The sequence below is a fragment of the Pteropus alecto genome, unplaced genomic scaffold (genome assembly GCF_000325575.1).
Source record: "Pteropus alecto unplaced genomic scaffold, ASM32557v1 scaffold60, whole genome shotgun sequence".
Taxonomy (NCBI): Eukaryota; Metazoa; Chordata; class Mammalia; order Chiroptera; family Pteropodidae; genus Pteropus; species Pteropus alecto.
Genome location: NW_006430726.1, coordinates 1,423,574 through 1,441,769, shown reverse-complemented (window position 1 = coordinate 1,441,769; position 18,196 = coordinate 1,423,574). Strand labels below are relative to the sequence as shown.

Genomic DNA, 18,196 nt, shown 5'->3' with positions numbered 1-18,196 from the left:
ATGTCTTTATAAACGCAGTGTCACGCACCCTTTAAGGGATCTGGCTAGATGAACAGTTTAAGGAGCAAAAATTATTCCTGCCACTTCACAACTGTAGGGGAAAGTCTGCTTTCCTAAGGTTGGACAAGTTACTTATGGGAAGTGACACAGCTAGTTGGTGGTAGAACTGAAATTTGTTACTCTGACATTTCTCATCTTTCCTCCTCAAGGAACACTAATCTTGATTGTTGCGGATAATTTTTTTTTATTATTAAAAATAAGGAAAAGTGAAATTATCCGCCAGCAACATCCTCCTTTTGGAGGTTTACAGTGCATAGCAAAGGCTCTGAGGAAGTTTGCAAATGAGACGCTTGCTTTTCTTATGCAACTCAGGTTTCCCAAATCCATCTGACTTTTAGCACCCCATTTCCTATCACAGGAGACAAGATTCTATTGCCAAGGACAGGGACATATCTCGAAAGCGTGCCAAATACAGCCTTGCTGAGCAAAGCCAGAAAACCCCAGGTAGTTAAAAATAAAATCCTCTTTTCCCGTGTGGGCAAATATGAAAGGTCGGAGCTGCCGTTGGTGGAACCCTAACCATTTGAAGCGCCGCTTAACGCTCAACTGTGCTCTTTCCCCCAGGTCTATTCCGAAATGTCACCCATAGCAGCTCCACGAAGACGGGAAGCTGGGCTCTCCCCATGCAGTGTGCTTACAGGGGGACAACCTGGCTCTTGCACCTGGCCCATATGCTCACAAACGGAGATAGCACAGGCACTTTTATCGTGGCTTTGAAACCTCAGTTTCCTCCTCTGTAATATAGTGACTTTAAAGAACCTTTAACACCGGTCACAGGGACGTAAAGTACAGCACAAGAAATATAGTCAGTGATATCATAATAACTATTTATGGTGTCGGGGGTACTAGACTCATGGGGGGATCACTGCCTAAGTTACACAAACGTCTAACCAATACGCTGTACACTTGTACTAGTATGATTGTGAATGTCAACTGTAATTAAAAAATAAAATCTTTAAAAAATAAAAACAAACTGAAAACAAAAAACATGCAAACGAAAAGAAGCTTTACTTTGTAGCGGTGTCATGACAACGAGAAACAATGTATTAAAAGCACCTGGAACAAGTCTTCGTTCCGGCTGCTCTCACTTCACAAGGAGCTGCAACGTCTCTCTCCTCAGAGAAATCCCGCTGGCCGCTCCCCTGGTCAGGCCCGGCACAAACGTCACCTCCTCCAGGAAACGCTGCAAGGCCCTACTCCTTCTCTGTCAGCCTTTCTACCTCTGTCCCCCAGTCCCAGGCAGAATCTGCCTTTTCTGATGCCCACAACAGTAGCCACAGGGCTTCAGTCTCCTTTTGTATGTGTCTGTCTGCTCCAGGAGACTTGGGCTCTTTGAAGACAAGGAGTGTGTCATATACACAGTGTCTTCAACCCATAGTGTCCAGCACAGTACAGGGCATATTAATGCTCAATAAATACTGTGAAGAAGGGGACATAGGGGGAAGTGTTATTAACTATGATTCTTGCCTCCAGAGAACTTGCCTTCTGAGATACCAGAAATGACCAGTGATGGATGGCATCAAATGGGTGACACGGTCCAGTTAAAAATGGTCAGAGGATACCCATAAGCAGTCTGGTCGCCACATGCAAATATTATAGGTCTGCTCACACACACTTACTTCCCATGGAGATGGTGCCCGATTTCACATTAAAATAACAGATGAATCGGTGTCACATATGGTCAATAGAAGTGTAACAGTTTATCAATAAGAGGAAGGGCATTAGCTGTGACTTTAAAGGGACATAACCTTGAATTCCAGTGATGCCACTTATCTTGGTGGCATAGAGAAAACTAGTCAAGCTCTCTAAGTTTCCCTCTCTGCAAAAAATAAAAAAATAAAAAATTTCTCATCAAGTAAAAAAGTTGTTCATAGCATTAAATGGAAAATATCAAAACGCACTGAGCAGAGTGTCAAGTACAGTACAGGTAGTCAATGTTTTATCTATCAACACTCAGTAGTTACCCCGCCACTAGACTGAGTTCTTTAAGGTCAGATACCGTGTCACAGGAATCTGTGTCCTCACTGCCTGCCACGGCACCACACACACACACTAGCCACTCCATACGGATTCACTGCACCATAAAACACACGAGAATCAAGAGCAAAATGAAGCGGAGAGTCTCTAGTCACCTGTTGCTACGACTCCATTAAAATCTCGGTAGCCGTACCTGTGAGACAGGGAACCTGGGCTCTTATTCATGAAGCCAGACCACGTGCTGAGCCATTCATGGTTTTTAACATGCAGCACCTTTATGCCAAGCATTTCTATACATTTAAAAAGTGTGCTTTCCTTTGACAAAATAAGGCACTCGAAAAAGATACTATGAGGCAAGTATAAAGACGAAATAGGTCTGGAGTGCTTTGTAAAAAGAAATACATACTTCTGTATAAATGTGTGTAAATATGTGTAGAGACATACACACATATAAGACATCTCTACATTTCAGAGTTAAAAACAGAAGATATTAATAGTAGTGTAAGGTTTGGTAGAAGCATGAGAAAGGTATCAGATATATATTACATGTAACAGCGATTTTCCCAATGATTTTCAATATGTGTGTGCATTTTCCTTTTAAATCTGCCCACTCACCACTGATAGATGTATATATACATTTTTGTAAGTGGTGTATGTGAGACAGCTTTAATAAGCCAAGGAATAATGTCACTTGGTACCGAACATGATGGCTATAGACCTATCAAAGCATGAGCTCACACGAAGATGGAAATGCACGCTTAGCCCGTGAGGGGAGCGCCATGGTTCCTCTCAAGTCTCCTTAGCTTTCTTCCTCACCCATCTAGAGTGCGTTTCTCATCTGCTCACTCAGGGTACGATGGCGGAAATGGGAGGCAAATCTTGCTCTTCTGCCTTCTCTGCTCGTCTACAGAGAATCAGTCAAAGAAAAAAAACAAGACGCTGAGCCAGCAGCCAGTGGGAAGGAGCTGTCCAGCCCCATCGTGGAGAGCGTGCGTGTCTGTTTTGGGCCCATTTTTTTCCTGAGGTGGCTGCATTCCTTTTTTGCAATAGGGAAGCCAAAAGACTGATGATGACATTGGCTCTCCGTGAGAGGAGTAGCTGGCTGTGGCTCTGAGCAGGTGGGAGAGCCAGCATCGAGTTGCACCTTCTGCAAACCAATGCCATCCACTTCTACATAGCTTTCCTCCCATGCCTCGCCCCTACCCCTTGTGGGTCTCAGACTTGGTCCACAGGTCTGACCTCCTACAATGATCTTACTCATCACCTCCTTTCCTACCACAGCCCCACACTCTGCAATTTTTGTGACTGCAGATCCCCTTGTCACTCCCTGCCATAAACTTCACGCAACCCATTAGGCCATATGTCCCTCTACAACATGAATTAGGATTCCATCGCCACTCTAGACGGCTTTCTTATGGGAGAACTTTGCCCATGGTCATATTACATCAGAAATATAGAGAGTCACCCAGGCCTGGTTTGCAATCCTGACGATACTTCTAGATAGCTGTGTGACCTTGGGCAAGTTTCATAGCTTCCGAGAATCTGCTTCTCGGGTCAAAAATGAATATAGCAGTCTATGTGTCTCAGGGTAGCTTATATTCATTGAAAAAAAAAAAAAAAGCACACTGGTCAGAGCAGTGTCTAGCACAAAGGATGTCTTCAACGAAGGTCACCTCCCCTCTTACGTGACATTGGAAGGGATAAAACTCAACTCACGTAAGGGGTCACTGGAGATGTCACATACCTAGGTAGGTGGGAGGAGTTTAGTTACAGGAAGGTGAGAAGGATTCCCTAGTCCCATCACCAGTGAGAGTATGATTGGAGAATCTTCTAGATATATGTACCCCATGCAGATGACATCTTCCCTTCTCAGACGAGGTCTCAGAGATGTGGAGGATGAAGACCCTTGCAATTAGACACGAATAAACCGGGTAAACGCACTAAACTTGCTCATTTCTGTTTGTGAGATTCTGGGAGAGATCTCTGACTTTTCTGAGCATCCATTTGTTCACCTATAAAACTGGTTAATGACAGCCCTCTATACAAGCATGAGCTCGCACAGAATGATTTGCCCCATGCCTTTCATGCGGTAAGCAATCAATACATGTTAGTTCTGTTTCCCCTGCCCCTCAAAAATTCTGCAATTTAAATAATAGTCATAAAGGCTTATATTGTAGTTACCACGTATCAGGCAATATTCTAAGCAGTGATTAAATTTCTCATCTAATGCTCACAGGAAAAACAACATATGACACATATACTATTATTTTCCTATGGTAAGATGGGGAAACTGACGTATCCCATGAGCTGCCTAAGGCACACGGCTAATGCGGAGAAAAATCTGGACTCATATTCTCAGTTCTAAGCAGTCTCACCTCAGTCTGTTCCACTAAGCAGGCCATGATACCGTCTCTAAAATTCAGAAAAATGAACTTCTTGACACAGACACAGGATTGGAGAACTTAATTTTCAAGAGTACTTCCTTTCTCAATCTTGTCAATACTTCACATCGATCACGGTTTAAAAGCGCCAGGAACTGAAACGAATCTGCCCGTCTTAGGAACACACTTACAGATATTGGGGAGTGCAGAGCCCGAAAAGGGATGATGGGGGACCAGGATGGGAACAGAGGTTTGACAACGGTACCTCCATCTGTAAAATCACCTCGCAGGTTATCTTTCTACCCCCAGCTCTGATGGAATAGAACGCATCAGACCAGGCTTTTACTGAGAACAACTCTAAACCTGAATAAAATCATGCACAGAGAGACACAAACACCCTTATGAAGACAAAAACAAAACGACAACAAAAAAAACTAGATCGAATGCAAGACTCCAGTGCCCCATTGCCGGCATCCAAAATTGGACTGCCAGCTGCATGGTCTCCCACAAAGCAATGCACCTGGCTGTGCTTCAGCAGGTGCTCCTATAAAATGGGATAAGCCCAGCCTGATGAGACTGTTAGGCAAGACTTCCTCTCCCTCTTCATGGGATAAACGGGCGCAGTAGAGTGGGGGCAAGGCAAAGCTCTGGAGGAATGCCCCCCGATCAGTGTGGGGAGGGAGGATGGGATCGGATGGATGGGTGTGGGCTGGGGTTTTTGCTTATTCAAGCCGAACAGCTAACTGAGTGATCGGGAGCCCATTTTTAAGGCTCACGACCCTCCAGGAGTCCAAGATCTCTGGCTTCCAAACCAGCTACCTTACTGCCCACTAGTGAGATCGACTTCGGAGGCATCCAGGACACCTCGGGGTGCTCTAGGTGGCCTCAGGCCAATGACTTACCCTGACCCTCCACAGTTGGTCTGGCTGTGGCGAAACCTTCCTACGTGAAAACGATACCTTCTTCTGCCACCACTTTGCTTCCTGCTCACTTTCATGTTTCCTCCGCCAGAATTGCAGGAAAGGGGACGCAAACCAACCGGACATCCTCTCTGTTAGCCCTGCAGAATGCGACATGCGACGGAATCCCAGAGGAACAACGCGGGAGGCTCTGCTGCTTGGCACATCACCACCTGAGCCGTCAGCTAAAACCTTACTGCAGAGTGTTTATGGCTGGTGAGAAGAGACATGGGGGTCCTCTGGTGGCATCTGCTGCTTTCAGCGATGGAAGGGGACTCCCCAGCCTTAGGATCTGAGACGTCTGCGTGTGGATGTTGGAGAGAATCAGACGGTGCCCGCATGTCCCCGTACCCGGGAAGTCATTCGAGGAGAGGCCTCTTAGGCACATGAATCTTCCTTCTGGGTCAAGCAGCATAGCAAAGAGCTGCCCAGCTGAGCCCAGTATCAGCCCAGAAAGTCCAGGAGCAACTCTCAAGCATCTGGGGGACATCATCACGTCTTTCCTCTTTTCCACCCCTATTTTGCTTAAATACAAGTACAAATCCGAAAATGTTTGCTTTTGCAGGGAATTAGTAATTGCATGCTCTTAAATATGCACTATCTTTACCACTCCCATGTGTGCCTGTTTAATCCTTTATCAAACTCTTTGTGATAACTTTTATTATTGCCAAGGACAAATGAAGAATGATTTGTCCAGAAACATGAGGAGACACGGCCAAGGCTACCAGATGAGCAAATGGCAGCGTATGAGCTACTCTGCAGCTAAAATCTAGCGTTAAGTGTGGCTTGTCTTAAAATCACCACTGTGCTCTTTATCTAACTAGAATTGTCCAGTAGCCAGCTAAGACAGAGAGCTCACTTCTCAAAGAAGTGTCAGAACTTGGTTCTGGCCCTTTGATACTCTGTTGAAGGGAATTTACATAATGTTAGTAGATCATAAACACTACAATCTATAGAGTTTCACCGCATTTATTTATTTGATTGGCAAGTGTTAATTGTGCTCCTATGTCCTGTTAAGCGTTTTTACGAAGCTATGTGGCTGCATGAGAGAACAAAACACAAAATCCCCGTCTGCACGGAGCTTACGATCCGTGACTGCATGAGTCCGCTGCTTAGTGCAAACCTCTAACCTGGGTAGGTTAGAGGTCTCTGGAAAATGGGTGGAATATACCCGTTTTTATCTTGACGCAGTGAACCCAAAGGCTCCAATCTAGAAACCCAGGTGCAAAGTATAAGGGGTGCGAAAACACACAGTAATCAGGCTGAATAAATCCTTTCTGCGATCTTTGTAAAAATTAAAATTAATGCAAAAAGTCAATCGTGGGCATACTATGGACATTTTAGATAAAGGCGAGGTTTCTTCCTTTAGCCTTAGGCTTCGTTATGGCTCCTCAGGACTCTGAAGAGGAACAAGGCACCTAAAAAGAGGGTAGAGGGGAGAAGGCAGGCTCTGCTAAGGTTTGCGGGGCCACCCTGTCCAGCTGAGGCCCCTGAAGGCATCTCCCGGCTGTCACTCTTGGCCGGTACAGATAAGCCCCCAAGAAGGACCATGCTGATTTTTGCCGATGGAATCACTTTAGACATGCGGCCCCTCTTGCAAATGGAGAGGAACTAAGTCTGCCACCTCCAGTTTGAGTATAGTTAGATGAGGTCACATGACAGAATGACAAGAACTCTCCAGCAGGAAGCCAAAGGTCCCACGGTCTCCAGCACCGTTCATTTCCTGTGTAACTGTGGTGTAGTTACTTAGCTTTTTCTGGGGGCTCACTTAGTCCCATCTGTAGAACAGGCACACCCTTTTCAGCTCCGTGGCTCTTGTCAGATGCTCGCCCAAGTGAGGCTTCCCAGAAAGGGGAGATGACTGTATGTAAGATTTTGAAACCAAGAACACGGTCCATTTTCTCCAGGTTCAGGGAATATCTCTGAGGTCAAGACTAAACAAAATCTTCCTGTATTTAATTTTCATACAGGGAAAGTGAGGGACCTGTTTGTTTATTATAAATGCTTTGCTTGTGGGTACAGACTAAGTACCCACACACACACACACACGCACACACACACACACACGCACACACACACACATCCAGGTTTTCCCATCCTGAGGGCACCTGTTCTGAATTACCTAGTAAACTCGCTGGATAACGTCGAGCGAGTCACCAAACCTGTCTGGACCTCAGCTTCCTTTTATAAAAGAAGCACACAGACATGATCCCTGGGAACTTTGCAGCTTACCATTCATTCATTCCCTGATTCTCAGAGTCTATCAACTCACCACTCCTTAGGATTCCTTAAATTGGAAAATCAAACACGCTTGCTCCATGGGGGAAAAAAAATCCTATTATTAGTCAAATTCCATTTTATTGTCCAATTCCAGTGGTCCTCATCTCTGTTGATCTTTCTTTACATTTTCGTTTGCTAGGTAATGCATCTAAAAACAGTTTCTCGTGGGAAATGAAAACGAGGTCTTGGAGAAGCATTCTCCCCATGCTTTTCTCTTAGTAAAGACCTTTCTCCTTAAATAGTGTATTTCCACGGCCGTAAGACATGGGAATTAAACTGGAATTTGCAGATTCTTTAGATGACACGTTCTTCCCCAGGCACCCCCTTCAGAGCAACGTTGTCTGTGCCAGCCCGTGTGTGTGACTGCTTGACGCCTCAGCTGACACTTCAGAAGTCACACCCTGAGCCACCCTCAGGGTCGTGGGGGTCTTCCTAAATCTTAATTCCAGTGTCACCTTTGTGGTGTGGAAGGTCCCCAGATACGGCCGGAGGCCTCACACTTTTCCAGGTTTTCCCCTCGGTAAACATTCGAACAATACAATCACACTTCCTCTTCGGCCGCTGTGTAATTGATTTTACACCTTCTCACTTAGTGCCATCCCTCCCGTCCCCCGCCTGACTCTCCCTTCCTTCTTTTTGATGTGACACATTCCAGAAGGGTGGTTTACATTTTCACATCTTTTTTTTTTGGGGGGGGCCTCCAAGTCTATTAACCGTGCCAGAGCACAGAGAGACGTGCCCCCATGTGCATGCATCTGACCAACGAGAAAAAGTGTCCCCGCCATTTGTGGTCACAGTCCACGTGCTCACACCACCCTAGGCCCTGCCAGGAAGGGCGGGGGCCGGGGGGGACACTCACTTTACAAAGAACGATTTCCGCAAGAGTGCATCAGCAGGAGAAGAGAAAGGATCCCACGGAAAAAATTGCCGCATGTGCTCACACGGGAAGGTGATACACACCAACAGCTATGGCGACCTAGAGAGTCATGCCATGTCTTTTTTTGTTGTTGTTGATATAACACTGTGAAAGAGGCAGCCGCAGCTCTGAGGCTGGGCTTTGTATCACGTGATACTGTCGTGTCTCTTGGACTCTACCTAGGCTGTTTCTTCTGTTCAACTGAGCTCCCAGCAATTACTTCCTTACCCTTAAACCAGGCCTCTCTCAAAGACGCTGTCCCTGACCTTTCTAAGGCTCCACGCCACCGTCGAAGTCTCACTTTTTGTGTGTGTGTGTCTAGAACACTAAAAACATGTGTCTGCTGCTTGGAGCCCCTTGAAAGTTTTTCATTTCTCCCTTGTCCTGTCATAGAGTGGCTGTTTAAAAGACATGTAATAATAGCTACCGTTCAGTCATCCATCGATTCAACCCACACATAACTTTTAGCCCTATTGACTTCCCTTCAAGGATACGGCCTCCTTTGCAATACTCTGAAATTATGGCATTTTTTTTTCTTTCCTCTCGTCCCATAGACCACCGATCCTAAAAGCAGGGCAACTACCCTCCCTGCTCCTCACGGTCACATCCAGGTCTCTGTGCCTTCTTCCTCCCTAAACTCCACCCCGCCCCCAGCTCCTTTGAAGTCTGTGCCAAAGACCGTACCTGTGCTGTCCACATCCTTCACTGCAGAGTCACCGACGCACTTCAGGTTACCCCTCCTTGAACACTCTAGCACTGAATCAGTCCGAAACCAGTCGTAATTTCTGAAGACTGTGAAGTCCATACGGATGACCCTTCCGACATTCTGGACCCTCCGTGAGTCCCCTGGCCTTTGACCTTGCCCTTATCCCAAGAGGTTTATTTTCTCACTCTTCCATTCTCTCATTCTCAAGCATCCTTTACCTTTCCAGCAGCCGTTACCTAGAACCGTGACTCTAAGGATTCTCAACTCTGCTCGAACCTTCGCTACGGGGGCCCTGTCACCTTTGCACGTTCCTTAGATCCTTCACACCCTCACCCCCTTTTCCCCTCAGCTTACAGGCTATCGTTAGAATCGCTCTTGACATTCACTCTCAACGACTTTGCTGCCTTTCCCTCTGCTACACCTATGTCTGGCAAAACCTATGCTTATACGTAAATGTTGCCCACTGTGGGCCTGGACAGAGTGGCGATACGCAGCTGAAGAATCTGTCACATTTGACATTCATGACCACGTGTTGCAAATGGGCCCCTGGCAGAAAAGTCAAATCCTCTCAAAGGATGTGCTACAAGGTATATTGCAAGGAGGAGGCACAGTCGACCCCTTACGAAAGATAGATAGAATGAATCCTTTGGAACATTAATACAATCTACAGCGGTAACAATAAAATCAAAATCAACAGGTTTAAGATACACTGTCTGTGCCTTCCATCATACCTTATTAAATCCGTCGAGGATAAAAGGATGGAAGGAAGTAAAGAAGGAAGGAAGGAGGGAGGGAGGGGTGGAAAGATGGGATGGGAGAGTATGGGAGAGGTGGGGAGGAGAGATGACTGAATGAATGAATCCCAATGATCAGAGGAAAAAGGTTCAGGATGGACTGTTTTTACTGGGAAATTTACCAAGCTCTATAACAGTAGAAAGGAATGTAAAGAAGGTTTCACTCATAAAGAATTTCAACTGCCATGATAAAAATGCTTTAATTTCTTTCTTTTTTTTTCTTTTCTTTTTTTTTAAGATGGGTGAATTTTTCGCGCTCCATTTTTAGCACCCATGCCTGCTCAGGGCTGATATTAATTATCTTAATGCATGTAATGTGCTTAGAGAGTAGTAGAGAATTAAACTGTATAGATCTGAAAATAAACAGAGTTGTTTCCTATTTAACTGAATGTCCCACACTTTTATTTGATGAGGGAAGAAAAGGCCGTATCACATAATGAGGGCATAATTTCTCTCTTACAGACTTGGAGTTTGACTTGCTGGCCCTTATTCCTCTATTTTCAAATGCTTACAGACCTTTCTCATGATATATTTGTTTCATCATGTACTAATGATGTAGTAATATCGATGTTAACTTTCCCAGCAAGTCGCTCCCATTAACTGTTTTGGGTTTTTTTTTTCATTTTTTGGAGAGAAAAGGGAAATTATTGCTTATTTTCATTATTGTTTCATTAGGCAGTTAGCCTAGAAGCCAGGTTCTATTTATTCAGAAAATGCTTAGATTTAAAAGAGTCAGAAATAATGGTTATTTTGGTGGGAGCATGATCCTTCCCCACCAGCTCCAAAGACTTACTTTATTTGTTTCCCTGTTTGAAAAAAACAGATTTTTCAAACTAGAATTTGCAGAGAAAAAAAGAATTCTCCAATTCCTGGCCTCTTGCAGTTGTTTCGTGACTGCGAACCCTTCTTCAACCTCAGATTTTCAAGCACTGTCTTTCCTTCGCAGCTTTGACTAGCCAAATCCCTTCTCATCTTTTTTCTCATCTGCCCTCAGTTTGGGGTGCAGTTTGTTCTTCTAACTGCCCCCCGTTAACCCACCCTGTTCGCCTGCTCCTGGATGCTGACAGGGCGGTTTCTAGCTACTCTGCTGTCAGCCTCTCTTCCGGGATCGGGTCCCTGGCTGTGCTGTTCATACGTCCATCACGCACGTGAACTCATGGCTCCTGGTCTGAGGGGAGCCCTTCCTCGTCACACCGCAGGGTGACGTCCGCTTCGTCTATATAAATCCCGTTCACGGTACATTCTCCCTTATTTGTCAGGTTCCTCCTGGCCCATATCCGCCCAATGCTTTGGCCTTGATATGTTAACTTTATCTCCAGAAATGGAGGATATGAAATAGAAGTATTTATTCCTCAGGATGGAGCGCTATTCCCCCACGGGCCATTGTTCCTCGTCCTCCTCACATCCCCTCTCGAATGCTCCCTGCCCCAGTCTTCCCTCTGAACTGTTTCGTCACCCCAAGATGTTTTAGTATTAAGACATCTTGCCTTAACACTAATAATATTTGAACACTTACTGTATGCAAAGCAAGTGCCTAAAGCATCAAATTATTTCACCAAATATCATTGAGTTATGTTATTTTTTGTCTTACAGGTAAAAACCAAACACCTTGAAGCACAGGATAAAACAGCTTTTCCCAAATCATATGTAAATGGCAGAACTAGGATTTCAGTCCAGGCCCTCCGACAGAGCTGAGCTGGTCACCTACCTAGTTCGACTGGATTCCCTTTCTGCTCATGAGGTCTTGATGTTTTCTCTAAAATCTAACAGTTTGTAGACAAAAATACATTTGGTTTATGCACTGATTCCAAATATTAGCCGTAATGGCCTTGGGATGGTAATTATAAACTGCCGAATCAAATTTATTGATCGTTTCAGGTCTGGGGGTCCTTTCTATTCTGATATTGGAAAGCTATGTGTTTACCAGGCATCTCTGTGGACCTTCATCTTTGCCACCTGTCCCATCTGCTCCCCCTATTCCAAATCTGTTTTTTTATAACAGCTTCATTGAGATATAATTGATATACATATGTAAAACTGCACGTAATTAATGTGTATAATTTGATGGGTTTGGACATACTCATACACCCATGAAACCGTCATCACAAACATAATGATAAACAAATTCATCTCTCTTCCAAAAGCTGACTCGTTTCCTTTTGGTTTTGTTTGTAGTAAATGCACTAAACATTAGATTTGCCCCCTTAATGCATTTTTTCTTAAGCGTACAGCACAGCATGTACAGTACAGTACATGCCCTAGATGGTACAGATTTCAAAAACTTACTCATCTTGCAAAATTGAAATTTTTCCAAGTCTTGATTGGTTGTTTGTTTCTTTTTAATCTCTGTCTGGGATCTTCCAAGCGATAGCAAATATAAACAGTGGGGTTTTTTTTTTTTTTTTCCTCTCTCTTCAGTGATATATTCAGCTCAGCTATAAATTAGCCATGGCCGAGCATCATACAAAATGGAGGTGACATGAACTCTACCTAGTCCTGGGAGAGATGTAGACCCACATACCATAGATGAAGCCCTCCATCAGACCCTGCTCACGTGAGCAGCCTTTCGCCTGTGCCCTGTGCCCCAATGCTAACTAGAAAAATGGTCTGATCTGTGTGCTTGGCGATCCTGACAGCAACTTCACTACAAACCCCCAAGGAAGACCTGGACTGGGAATAGTAGAAAGGTTCCAGCACAGAAGTGGGAATCAGGCCGATGTGTAGAAATACCGCTGTTTACCCCATTAGTATCACAGGGTATATAAAGTCACTCTGTCGGGCAACATGCTATGGACACTCGGTTGGAGAACATATTTTTAAAAGATTGTACTTCACAAGACGAAGGGAAAAATAAAAATTACTCTTAGATTGTTAGGCAGGATCTGCCTCAAAGTATAATTATTGTTCCCAGCAGGCTAGAAAATAATTTCGACAGAGAAAATTTCTTTCCTTTTTAAAGAACGAACGGATTTCATGAAACTTGTTAATGATACTTTTTCCTGTGTTTTCCCTTCCTCTTCCTTCCTGCTCTCTTAAATTCTTAAGACCATTAATGCTTAATAATACAACGTTGCAAATAAAGTGACAGATCCACCCACCTATTCTCTCTCCCGGAAGACTTCAGAGAATAAGATTGATACAGTTTTCATCCGTCATCACTGGTGCCACATCGACCCCCTAACTATCCCGGTGGCTGCAGACCCGAAGGAGGATTAAGTGAAAACGAATCACGGAAAAGTCATGCCAGTTCAATTATGAATAAGAGAACGGCAATTTCCACTTTTCGGTATTAAATGCTCAGGTTTAGAGCCTTCTTCTGTGAGGAGACCACAGACTGTAGCTGTGATGCAAGCTCAAATGCCACACGGCAGCTCCCCAGACCCTGCTCCGGGTGGCTTCTCTGTTGTGGGCCTCGATAAGGATAATTGCCATAACAGGAACGGCGAACGGCGACAATAAAAGGTGCATAGGTCTCTGCCACTAATTTGCTGTGCCGGATTTAGATTATTTCCCCTCATTCTCGGACTTTAGAACTGGTGGGACAATGCCATTCTGAGGATTTCGCTTTTCAGGCTTAAACTGGGCAAGTCACAGGGTCAGATCAATTTCCTGCGTCCCCTTTCCCAAAAGCAAATTAACTTCACGATTCTAGAGCTGCAGAAGCCCTCCGGGGAAGTAAGGATGCATGGCGGAAGGTGGAGGCAAGGCCAAAGGGCACATCGCCGAAGTATTTAAGTGATCCTAAATTTCAACAATCCAGAAGTTTCATGGGGTGAGCACACAGCTTAATGCTTTGGAGTGCGGGCTCAGGAAGGTCCCACCAAAGGAAGATACTCAGGAGTCCCTCACGCCTGCTCACCAACACCCCGCCCCATCCTCGGAGGGGATCCCCTATGTCTTGGTAGACTGTGGAGGTGATGCACCCTGGAACATTGGTTGGTATGAGGCTTTTTCTCTTTTTGTAATGTGTACTGGCTTTCACAGGGTACATGGCCACAAAGTCGTGGCTTTTGTGTACAGTAGAGGACTTTGAAAGCCGAACCATGCCTACTTGGAAGAGCTAAACCAGGCCTGAGGGGTCTGCAGGCGACACCCGAATCTCCCTCCCATTCTGTCCTCTCACACTGCTCCTGCCCCGCTCATTTCAGCCACCTGACATTCAACCGCAGTTCAGGGTCTGAATCAAACATCCCCTAAGCCTAGAAACCCTTCATCCCTGTCACCAAGGAAATGTGCCCGTATCCTTCTCTGAAACTCAATGGTGTATGGGTTATATTTCTTGGGTGCCTTAGCTCTGCTTCATAATTAATTCTGTGTTTGCATATCCCCGCCCCCGCCACCTCCGACCGTATATGCGCCTCTGAAGAGGTCATCATCATATTTATCACTCCTGTGCCTCCTAGCCAGTGTTCAATATAAATTTGTTGACTAGCAAGAGTCACAATTCAGCTATTGACATAGGTTCTTGTTCTCTGCTGTCACCCCTGCTTCCAGCATTTGTCTGTGTGCTCAAGGAAAGATAAACAGGCACATACCTCGCATAATTTTGCTCTCCGTAACAAGGGCACACTAAACTGGGGCAAATGCTAATTATTTAGCAAACTCTCCCCTAATCTGTGTCTACTTTATAGCTCTTTCGTGAGGAATTTAATTCCGGCGGACCTCTTGAAGTGGTTCCATGGTAATGAAAAGAAGAAAGAAAAATCCAGCTTCTACCCCCCCACCCCCCGCCCCCTGAGCTTTTGTCTCCTGTGATGGGGCTGATCGAGGCCTGCTGAGTGGTGTGCCCTGAAGAAGTAGTGCGTTAGGCATCAGCCTCTCACTCATGACACGGACTTGAAAGGCTCTGAGAAGTCCTGGAGCACAGTTGCGTCTTCTGTCAGATCACCTTGCTCATTCCTTTATTCAAAACACGTTCTTTAATCTCCACAATTCCCCCAGCACTGGACGGGGCACTTGAAGGGACACCCAGGTAATGCGTGTCATTCCAATAGCCCATGTCGTCTGCAGAGTGAGATGATGTTTAAAGAAATGCCATTCAACAGCCAGAGGTGAAAAGCAACTTAACCTGTGTGTCTCTATATTTTAGAAATTAAGAAGGTTCATAACCCACCACCAGGCTTCACATGGCGCATTTTCCTGTCATTCGAGTGCTCCCGTCCACTCCGCACCCCAAAGAAACTCTCTACAAACCTGCCGCCTGCATTTTGCACCTTTGTCCTTCGCCGATCTCTTTCAATAATTAATGATATAGCTATAGTTAGCCTCCCTTCCTCCTCAAGAGGAAGAAAAGGAGAAAGCAAAGGGCAAAAACAAGATTCTGTGTAGCACCAAGGAAGTGTCCCATCCAGTACCGCACGTGGAAATAAAGACCTCGGCAAGATGACTTTCTGGAGGAGAGACAGACACTCAGTGTACCTGCACCTTCTGTATGATGGGTTGCAACACTCACCATTATGACATTGCAGGGCAGTAGCTGTTAGCATCTGGTCATGCAGATGGAACTATACTCATGTAGGGCTGCAGCAGAGGATGAGGCTAGAGAGAGCCGGGGGCCCCTTCCCACCGGGTCCTGAGGGCTTCTGTGAAAGGGCTCGGCTTCAGCTCCAGCCCTTGCTACTGTCTTTCGTACCCAGCTTCAAACTCCGGGTTCCTACAAACAGACGCCTCATCTCTTGTCGCCTCGTGAGTCCAGCATTGGACCAGGTGCCTTGGCGTGTTCTCATCAGCCCCTTACAAAGGGCCTAGTATCCCAGGACAAAGAGAAGGGCTCTCTGAACAGACGCTGACAGCACGTGAGTTCTCTCCGCCACTGCCACACGTGGAACCCAAGTGTAAACATTCGTTCTGAGAACACGTGCAGTTTTCCCTGCCATATTAACTAATTAAGCACCATTTACATCGTACTTAGCGTGGGCATTTTTTTTTCTCCTGCCCACATGCATCACTTAGCCATCTTAAATTTCATATTCTACTTTGAAGACCGTTTGACTCATCTCTCAGAGTTTATCCTGCGAAATGGTTCTACGTTGGTCTCTTCACATGTCCCCTATTTTACCTCCAGTGGTTAAGTGCAAAAAATGTGCACGTCACCTCCATGCTCTCTTCGATTAGAAACAAGTAAACCAAGAAAGAAATATTATAAAGAGGAAGGGACAAATCATGGCGACCAGACAACAAACATAGGCTGGGACATTTCAATTCTGTCTGTTTTGTGTTTTTTAATCATGTCTCCCCTCAGCCCATGCAAGAAAAGGAAATGGAGACACTGATAATTTAAGAAACTTTCTCATGGTCACTTAACGTGCCAGTGGTAAACATGTCAGTAGCTGAGTCTAGTCTAAAGATCAGAGGCGTTGGAGGCAGACAGGTGGGAGTGACGGAGGGGTAGATTTGAGAACAGATGCCGTTCGGCTCTAAGAAGTGACTTCTGAGGGTCAGTGTCTTCCTCTGCAAGATAGAGGAAATGAGACCCACCTTGCAAAGACACCAGATAAAATCAGAGAAAACGTCTAGGCCACCTAAGTTGTTTCTGAGAGTTATGATGATGATAATGATGGCGATGATATCACATTATTGATTCTTAGCTTGTAAACCAAGAGTGGACAATCTTTTTCTCTACAGTTCCAGACAGTAAAGATTTAGACTTTGTGGCTCACCAGGCCACATATCCTGCTATTAGAGCAGGAAAATGTGAGACTATATAAACAAATGAGAATAGCTATGTTTTTTTGTGTGTTTTTTTTTGTAGGTTGTTCAAAGCAGGTGGTAGGCTGCACTTGGCTGCTGGGTCACGGTTATTGCCTCCTATTCTATGCCATCAGCGATTAATTCATTCAAACATTATTTATGTGGTGCCTACAGTGAACTAGCCACTGTAACTGAACTAGCAATTCTAAGGGCTTGAAATAGAGCAATGAACAAGTTAGAAACAAATCTTATTCTCACAGGACCGACCTATATTCCTGGGAGAAGAGTCAGTGAATAAGTAAGGACACGAGGGAAATAAATGTGAAAAGACTTCTATAGTGTGAAGATGATGCAGAGAATTGTTAACAGGAGGGAGTGACAGGGTGGATACACAAGGCTGCTTGCCATATCTTCTTATAGGGTACTTGGTAGAGTACTACAAAAGCCATTTCCTAAAAGGCTCTCCTTGATCTTGCTGGAGCTTTTAGGATTTTTGCAAAGATTTGCAAATTTCTTGAGTTTCTCGTTTCCAAAACACTAAACTGGGCTTTGCTGTGCTGATCTCTTGTACAGGTGTCTACAGAGAGGGAAATACTCAAGACATAGATAAGGTACCAAGGGCTCAAGGACATAGGAGAGCTTGGATCTTAATATTATCCAGACTCTCTACTAGATGTTGAAAGCCATCCCCTCCCTGAACTCCCTGGAGTTCCTGTGTGACTAGGGGAAGTCATATTGTCATAAAGGGTTTAGAATTTGGTGGAAGTTATCACATGCAACATGCTATGGCAGGCTTTCAGCTGGACTCTTTAAAAACCATCTAATTTGCTCTTCTCGACAGCCTGGGTAGAAAATGATGATCTTTCCTTTACAGATGAGAAAATTGAAGTTTCGAAAGGCTGCGACTTGCCACAAAGCCAGTAATTGGCAGTGCCAATGTGTGACCTCCAATCTGTCTGCCTCTAGAGCTCTTCACTTCTGGCATGTTGTGACTTTCCAGTTATTCCAAAGAATTGCTGTTTCGTTCTAGATCTTCAACCCTTGTACCCAATGTCTGTTGCTACTTGACTACTTCCTCATAAACCTATCTGAAACCAGCCCGTATGCTTCGCACTGATAAGAAACGTTGCCAGGCAGCTATTTAAAAAAATCCGGTTGTGTTGAATTTGCTATTTTCCTCTTCTACCTAGTCCAATGGCAATTTAATTTTAAAACGTAATCAAATGTGTTTGACATGATTTATTTTCACAAATCTGTGCTGTCTCGCACCAATTAAATTGCTCTCTTCCAAATGTAATGCCGAGCAGAGCCTTTAAAGTATCAACACGAATTATCCTCCCACTGGAAATAATAGAACTATCTTGGTCCACAGTCATTCACTCTTTACTTAAAAAAAAAAATAACGGGATGTTATTTTCAGTTTTATCATCATT

General features: G+C 44.8%; 1 protein-coding gene across 1 annotated transcript in view; it reads right to left on the bottom strand.

Annotated features, from left to right (window-relative positions):
* AGBL1 (ATP/GTP binding protein like 1) overlaps window positions 1-18,196 on the bottom strand; it is a 505,804-nt gene that overhangs the window by 119,706 nt on the left and 367,902 nt on the right. The gene's annotated exons all lie outside the window — the stretch shown is intronic.